The sequence below is a fragment of the Frankliniella occidentalis genome, unplaced genomic scaffold (genome assembly GCF_000697945.3).
Source record: "Frankliniella occidentalis isolate FOCC.00 unplaced genomic scaffold, Focc_3.1 Scaffold25, whole genome shotgun sequence".
Classification (NCBI taxonomy): domain Eukaryota; kingdom Metazoa; phylum Arthropoda; class Insecta; order Thysanoptera; family Thripidae; genus Frankliniella; species Frankliniella occidentalis.
The window spans coordinates 103,432-111,884 of NW_026267155.1; the positions used below are offsets into that span (position 1 = coordinate 103,432).

The 8,453-nt window shown below is 54.5% G+C and overlaps 1 protein-coding gene across 2 annotated transcripts in view; it reads right to left on the reverse strand.

The window, feature by feature from the left end:
• LOC113213765 (transcriptional coactivator YAP1) overlaps positions 1–8,453 on the reverse strand; it is a 22,882-nt gene that overhangs the window by 7,950 nt on the left and 6,479 nt on the right. The window lies entirely within an intron of this gene.

Genomic DNA, 8,453 nt, shown 5'->3' on the forward strand with positions numbered 1-8,453 from the left:
CGACGGAGGAGGAGGAGAGGAGGAGAGGAGGAGAGGAGGAGGAGAGGAGGAGGAGAGGAGGAGAGGAGGAGAAGGGCGCCACCACACGGCAGGCCAGACCGAGCAGGCAGCATTTATATCTCTCTCTTTTACTCGCGCGCGCTCTTACATTCTCGTTCTTTCAGTTCTCTTAGTTCCCTCCCTCTCTCCCTCTCGTTGAGAACACCATCAACAAGGGCCGAGGCCTGGTGTGGCGTGGCGGGGCGCGGCGAGGAGCGGCGGGGAGCGGCGTAGCGGGGCGCGGCGGGGCGCGGCGGGCGTGGCGCGCAGCCTGCCGCAGCCACGCCGCCGCTTGAAGGCCGTCCGCTGAACTTCGCCGCGGCGGCCTCGCCTCGCCTCCACACCGCCCTCCCCGGCACCACCACGCCACGCCACGCCCGGCGGACCGGCCGGCCGAACGGTCCGCCATCGCATCGCCACCAAGGTACCCGCGGTATACGCGGTACCCGTGTCCAGGACGCCGCCATCGGCTCCGACCCCCCGGGCGCCACCCACGCCAACTCCACCAGCTGAAAGCAGACGCGTTGGTGGGAAGGGAGTGACGTCGTGGGGCGGGGCCGGCGGGGCGGCCACAGAGCCGAAGCGCAGTCCTTCCCTCCGCACCACGGCGACCTCTCGGCTCGTTTTAGACAGGCGCCGCGCGGCGCCACCACCACGGCGCCGTAGAGCGGCGGCCGTCGCTGAGACTGAGGGCTCCAACTCCTACACCCAGGCTGCCGCGGCGCGGGGGGACACTAGCATCCTCCTAGGCACACCCTGGGGGCCCGCGAGACTCCCCCTGATCGCCCTGATACATACACCCTGAGCACACCCCACATACACCTGATTCCCCCGGAACACCCTCCTGGACACCTGCGAGCGGGGCGGCTCCTACTCCTACACACTGCAGGGGCGCGGCGGGGACACGAGCACCCGGGCAACGGACCATCGAGCACGACACGGCTCGGGCAGGCAACGGGACAGGGGCGGGGCCGGGGCGGGACGGGCGCCGAGTAACTCCGGTCCTTTGAGTCCTGCTGTCAGGCCGCAGGGCAGGGTCCTCCAGGACACCTGCAGGACACCCACAAAGCTGGCCACACCCGTCACGCCGCGAACGGCCGCAACGACGTGGACCACGAGAAGAAATAACGAAAAGAAGAGACAGAGGGCAACGCGCGGGTTTGCTCCCTGAGAGAGGAACGGAGAGGAACAGTGTTTCTAGAACTTCTTTAAAAGCATTTTTGTAGTATGATTTTTCTATTTCTTGTCTTTGGCGGTACTTTATTACCAGTCGGAGACAGAGTGTCGGATGATGCTTCAGGTAAAGGTGACTGCGATTAGAGAGACTCCCCCCCCCCCCTCTTCCAGCGCGCTCCCTGGGCAACCACGACCACCTCACCCTTACAGCACAGAGCAGAATAATTCAACTCTTTTTATTATTTCTACGATTTCGCCTTCAACATCGCCGATGACTCATCGTACCTACAGGGGAGGGCTAAAATAAATGACGATAAAAAATAAATAAATGGAGCAGCACAGGTCCTGACCGCATAGATGTGAGCCGATGTGTAGTCTGGGGATGGGGGTTCCACCTCTGAGTGCCTCTGAGCCACCCTCCTCCCCAAACAATCCCCCCCCCCTCTTTCCACAGTCCAAAAGAAAAGATAAAAAGGCGGACAAAGACAGCTCCGCCAATTCATTCTAGGAGCGCTGTGGCGGGCCATCCCATACATTCGTCAACACAAAACACCCACACAGGCACACACTGCACTCGGGGGCGTGAGAGCCGGCCGGTGTAGACGGCGCTCTCATTGCGATAGCCCAAACTGCAGCGGAGGACTGGATCGGACCGTTCACACCGGTTCACGTCGATTGTCTCGGATAAAAATGTCAGGTGTCCGTGCGCCGCCAACCTGTACCGTCTGTGAAGGAAATGCACCACAGAGTTGCGGGTTTGCCTACCCGATACTGCCGGGGCATAGCCCCTTGGGTATGCAAACCCGCAACACTGGAGAGTATCAGCCTTCAGACTCGGTACGTATGATGCCACTATGTATAAAGAAATCTACAGCATTAATAACAGTTTTTCACTGTTAGTTCGTTTTGTGCTCTAACCTGCGGTGTGCGTTACGAAAGTACAGTCCGAAACTGTTAAAATTCATCGTAAGCTGTAGCAGGATAGAGCACAAGATTTAACTGTATACCACCGTCATCCCAATTAACAGAGATTAAAACTGCCGTTAACTGAGGGACTCAGTTTTTATTTTTTTGGTGAAGAACTAGACCTTACACAGACCTTAGCAGAAGTAGCAAATGCATATACGGGCTGGTTGCCTATTCTCACGGGGCCGTAAGGCGCCATGGCTAGGGACGATAGGCAAACCCGCTCGCACCCATGCGTGCGGGCTAGTATACTCATTTACTCCGACGGGCACTGTCTGAAATAAGCACAGGAAGTTGACGAATACTTTAATGGTCAACCCGTTTCACGTTCATCCTTGCTAAGTACGGTGTTTTATAACTGGGACCAAACTAGGAACAAGCCTGGCTTATGGGAGCTCTTCTTAACTACTGCCTCCTCAGCTACCGCCGCAACTCATTGACCTGCTCGGGTCCCGCCCACCCTGTCGCATGGACCCTCGGAAGCAGGTAGGCGAGCCGGCGAGCCACCGCTGCAGCAACGCCAAGCTCTTTCCTAGCGTGGTCCCAGTATAAGTACGGAGCACAGGGATTTTTTAACATGGAGCCTAATGGGCACTACATACAAGTACATCTGTAAGCATCCTGTACAACATCCTGTTCGAGAATTCTGTACCTTTTCTCTACTTTCGCACAAGATTTGACACAATGCACAGCGACAACCCTGTACGCACAGCTAATTTTAACTGTACATAGTACACTTAATTCCTAAGTACACATTTCAGTCGTGTTTTTTTCCTTTTTTTAAGTAGAAACACACAGCACACCTTTATCAGAGAGAAAGAAAGGTGGGCTTCACGATAAGAAAAGTGGTTTCGTATAGAGTCCCCTGAAATGGGTCACGCCCGGTCTGGGTTCTCATAGAGCCGCCTCCAGGGAAAGGTTATTGCGCCGCTATTTCGGTTGTTGTGATCGATTTTAAAAAGACGGAAAACGTTGAATTGACAAGTCAAAGCCGAAAACATTGACACCATAGAAATTAACAAGAATGTAGTACAGTTCAATGTTCATGACTTGTGCAATGCTGTTTTAAAGCACATACGCGATACCCATTTACTGTTGGGGTACACTCACCCCTTTTCTCAGGTTAGGCAATCGTCGTCGATGCCTAGATACCCCCCCCCCCCTCCAATCCCTGCGCCACGCCACACGAAACCTGTCCTCATCCCGAAGGGCTTTCCTCTCCGACCCTCCTCCTGAGTCAGCCAGCCTCCCCTCTCTGTTGTGCCGAGCCCCCCCCCCCCCCCCCCCCGGGGGGGGGGGGGGGGGGTCCTATTGTAGCCGCGGCTTTTGCTGCTCCGGACGGACCGGACCGTCCAGCGAATAACACCGATTTACGATCGCCATATCGGTGTAAGAAGTTACACCGGGCGACCGGGCCGTCCGGCCGTCCCACCACCGCCGTCGTGGCTCAGCGCGGGGCGGGGTGGGGCGGGGTGGGGCGGGGCGGGGCGTGTGGGGCACGGTGAGCCCCACCGCGGCTGGCTATGCGCGCCGCGGCTCAGGTGGCAAAGTGGCAACGCTGTAGGCCCCAGCCAGCCGGGCAGCCCAGGCCGCCAGCCAGCCGGGGCCGTGCGCCAGGCGGCGGCCAGCGCCAGCCCGGCAGGCAGGCAGGCAGGCAGGCAGCCCGGTCAGTCAGCAAGTCAGACACTCAGCACGCCCTGCGCCTACCCGGCGCGGCTAGCCCGGCGGCCGCCAGCTCGGCCTGCACCGCCTCGCCGCCGTGCGGCCGGCCCGTGACGTGACACGACGTCATCGCCTACCTCCAGCCAGGCCTTCCAGATCCTGATGCTCGGCCGTCCAGACCTGGTCCAGACCCGCAAGATCCTGCTTCATACCCAAAGGCCTCCTCCAGACAGCTCGGCCCTCGGCCTGCACCGCCTCGCCGCCGAGCGCCCGGCCCGTGTCGTGACACGAAGTCATCGCCTACCTTCAGCCTCCAGCCAGGCCTTTCCTGATCCTGATCCTCGACTCTCAAGCAGACTCGCTGGGAAGGCAGCCAAAAAGCTCCTCCAGATCTTTGAGATCCTCTCGCCCGCACCTGAAGAAGGCTGCTCTGGGGTCGTCAACGCCAACCTCTAGATCCTCCGGCACCTCGTGGAACCCCTGCAGCCTGCTATTCAGACTTCAGGGAGTCCGCCACCGCGCGTCTCTTCTGAACGACCTAAATGGGGTCCAGAGGCACATTTTTACAGATGAGGGATGAGCTCTCACATAAGAGCGGAACACGACAGACGCACCCTCCCCAACTACCTTCCCTTCCCTTCCAATTACGACAGGTTTAATTTGAAAATCCCTCACATTTTATTATTTTTTAAAGTATTATTTTTCCCCCGTCATCAGGCCTACCTCCCCACTCTCCATCCTTGTTTTGAAGCTCCTTGACCGAACCAAGCGGGCCTCTCTGATGACTCCTCATCGTCCGGCACCCGTACAACGAGAGACACCCGCGACGTACTGGCCGACCCTTCTCCAGGCGAGGGGTAAGGAGAAGGGCTACGGATCCAAAAATTTTGGGGACATTTTTTCAACTTTTCCCTCTTTAATTTTTTAAGAAAAAATCGGAAATCGGAAAATTTTACGTTTTGGCAGTGAAATTTGAACGAGTTTTACCTACTCAGAAAAAAATATGAAATTGCCAACAACAATTTTTTGAACATTTTTTCTTAAAATATGTATTTGAAAAATATTAAATTTCTTGTGGCCGTGCTCTGTTTACCTGTGCATATACAGACCGAGTTTTGCCGCCCTCATCAAGTCGATACGTGTACATAGTCACTGATAACGATTGACGCGTACATTAGAGCGATAAGAGCGCCAAGAGGTTAGCATTGTACTGTGTATCACACACGCGCGCGATGTTTCCGAAGAAACGCTTTTTTAACCGCTGTGACAGTGTGTCGTTCGCACGTTTTCATACAAGAAGCAGGCGATAGGAAAGTTTAGAATATAATAATAATAATAAGCCTCGGCCCGATGGGTCAGCGACCGCCCCGCCCGACTCGCGGGCCCAAGGCGATAGGACGCTCGCTGGCGGGCGCGGGCGCGTGGTAGCGGGACCCGGGGACCCGCGGGACCACGCGGACACTAATCCCCTGATTCACTGGCCTCGCGAATCACTTGAGAAACCCGACCACAGTGCCCGTGTCGCGGCGACTGGCCTTTGACAGACGCGCACGGCCAATCTACCAGCTAAATTATGAAAACAATAAAGTGGTAAAAGACTTGCTTTAGGTGGTCATCTTTACACGATCGGTGAGGCTGAAAATAGGCAGTTTTATCAGACAAGGCCGCCGGCCTCACTGAAACTGTTCAGTTGCCCCCCCCCCGGTCTTCAAAAACGTACAACCCTCTCCCCATGTAGCCGTACCCCTAAAAAGACCTCCATGAGGACGCCCCCTCTCTAGTGCGCCTCGCCCAGTCCACTCAGAAGGCCTCTCTGATTGGACATTCCTGCCTCCTACTATTCTCCCTTTGTTCCACTTTCTTAATTGGTGCCTATGTGATATTGATAAGTCGAGCGCCTCCCTCCCCCTCCGAGCCACCTGCGTCCCCCCCGCCCCTCCCCAACCCGTTCTAGGGAGTGCCAGCGGCAGTGCTGCTGTATTGTTTACACTGGCGCCCGGCTAAACTCGTGCTGGGCTCACTGTTAAAAAAGGCCTAGACATCAATGTAAAAATCGCCGTCGTACATTTAACTTACAGTTTAGAACTGCAATTTTGGGTCCTTCACCTTGCAATTCGCAACGAAAATTTAACATTTTAAAACTGTGTTTATAAAGTTGACAGTTTCAAAGAGTAGATTCATTTTTACAGTGCTGGGCCGCGTCGGCGGGGACGAAAACTAATTACGTATACATTTTGTAGAGGGTGGGGTATGGGGTACCATTTTTATGTTTCCCTTTCATTAAAGGATGAACTTGGCCTCATGAGCAGAAATATTACCCACGGCGACAAATTTATCAGGAAATTCGCTAGACACTAATAGTAGTAAGACGAAAATGAAGCGTAGTGTGTTAACAGAACACCCCGCAGCTCTGGAGGTAGCTTAGCTTGAATACGACCCCCAACTCGTCATCACGGAGAGGGCTCAGGTGGGGTCCGGCCTCCCCCTCTTTTCTCGACCAACCTGTCCGTGCTCCCATCCACTATCAAGCCCCCCCCCCCCCTTTTCCACCGGACCAGAGGATCAGGGGCGGTACGTGAGGGGAGGAGGGGGGGGGGCGCTCCCCCTCCCTTTGTTGTGTTTCGTTCTTCTTCTTTTCGAACCCAAGGCAGGTCGGGAAAGGAGATGAGGGGGGTAAGATGATGCCCAGCGAGACCATCATCTTGCGGTCCAGAAGCTACAGCAACCTGTCGAGGTAGTAACACAGCCTCCAGGAGACCAAAGGAACATCCAAACACAAAAGCCTCCAGGCAACCAAAACATTAGCCTTCGAGTAGACTAAAGGATGCCGCAGAAGTTCGAGGAGATCCAAATAAGGATCCTCCAGGACACAGGTCTTGATCTCACGCCTTGCTGACGACAAGCGCCGCCCTCGAACGGGCTACAGCCTCCAACAAAATTAAGCCCAAAATCTTGGAGGGAGAGGCCCTCTGTAGGCATTTGCAATTTCCAGCAATGCCTCCTGCCTCCTGCAGCAATAAGCCCAGGGTTTCATGGCCCCTGCGGCCCCCTGTGCACAGTAAACGAAAGAAGCCTGTCGGACCATTGCAAATATTGACGTCGTCCTTCTCAAGTTTTAAACTGTGTTTTACAGTACTCATTCTAAACTTCACAAAAACATTGTGGTTTTCAATTGTGTTTTCCCTGTTTTTCTAATCTACATTTTAAATCTGTTGCTGAATTTAATATTTTACAGTACACAACAATATACAGCAGAGCCGCGCCCAATGGCTTTTGCAAAAGTAAGATTCTTATTTGTAATATTTTTTTTCCAGTGGCTCCACCTCGTCTCGCAGTTTGGGTTTGTCTTTTGTCGCCCGGAAGCACACGTCGCCGGGGTGGGGCGGTCCGGGTCAGCTCTGCACAGTTTTTCCACGAAGTCGGCCCAGGCCGCACGAAAAACTCGGCAAAAGCTTTTATTTGTATTATTTCTCGTTTGGTCCTCCTCTCTCTCTCTCTTTGCCGGCTCCAGACGACAGACCTTTAGGACGGGACGACAAACGGCGTTCCTCGCCAGAAGTCAGAAGCAGGCCGCCATCACGGCCACCGCATCTTATGGTGGCGGTAGTGGCGGAAGGCCGCGGCAGTCACCAGCAAACTAAATACGAGATAACCAAAACCAACTCTGGTGAGGTGCCAAATAAGTATTTTTCCCTGGCCCGTCTTCACGTAAAGTAATATTATTTTCAGTCAATTTAAGATTCAAAAACTTAAATATTTTTGCATGTTTCTTTTTTTTTTTGTATTAATTTTATCAAAAAATATTTTTTCAGTACGCAGCAGCTTGCACGGGAGCCTAGCCTGCGCTGCATAATTGGTGAATATGAAGGATGGCGGAGCTGATTTCTTCCCATAACCGGCCCACCGCGGCTCACCCGACTCACCGGCTGCTCACCTCATCGTATTCCGAATAGAAACGCGAAAGCGTTGCCCGTGCCCGCGTGCGGCAGTGCGTAGTACACAGCAGCACGGCGCGCTCGCCCCACCCACCAATGTCATAATTAGGGGAAAGCCACCACGGCGCGGTCAGTTGAAAACATTTAATAATCGTGATGATGATGATAATGTGTTTTGGTTTCGGCTCATCTCTAAAAGAATTTTTTTAAAAATAGAGACAGTCTTGGGAAGAGTGTAAAATGGAAGCGAGGAGCAAGGGGTACGTTTCTCACGGACACACACGGGATTATTGGCAGTAAGGGTCCGCTTGGGAAGGGAAGGACATGCGATAGTGCATCAGTGTCTAAAACCACACATTTCTATTTTGGTAGAGACAGTCTTGAGACTATCTGCACCGAAAAGTACCCCAGATCGCACCCTGACAAATAACGACAAAATTAACTAACCCTACCCCCACCCCCACTTTGGTTTGAGGGAGAGGAGCGGGTAGGGGAGGAGGGTTGCAAGCTCAGTCAGGGGTAAGGTGCGGCTCCAAACCAGACGACAGCAGCGGCATTGCCTATCTCAGCCGATCGCACTCCCACCCCAGCAGGCGGAACAGGAAAACCGCGTATCTCTGTGGCGGGCGCCGGGTGCGAGCGTACTACCCCTTCCCCGGTGGGGTGGGGGTGGGG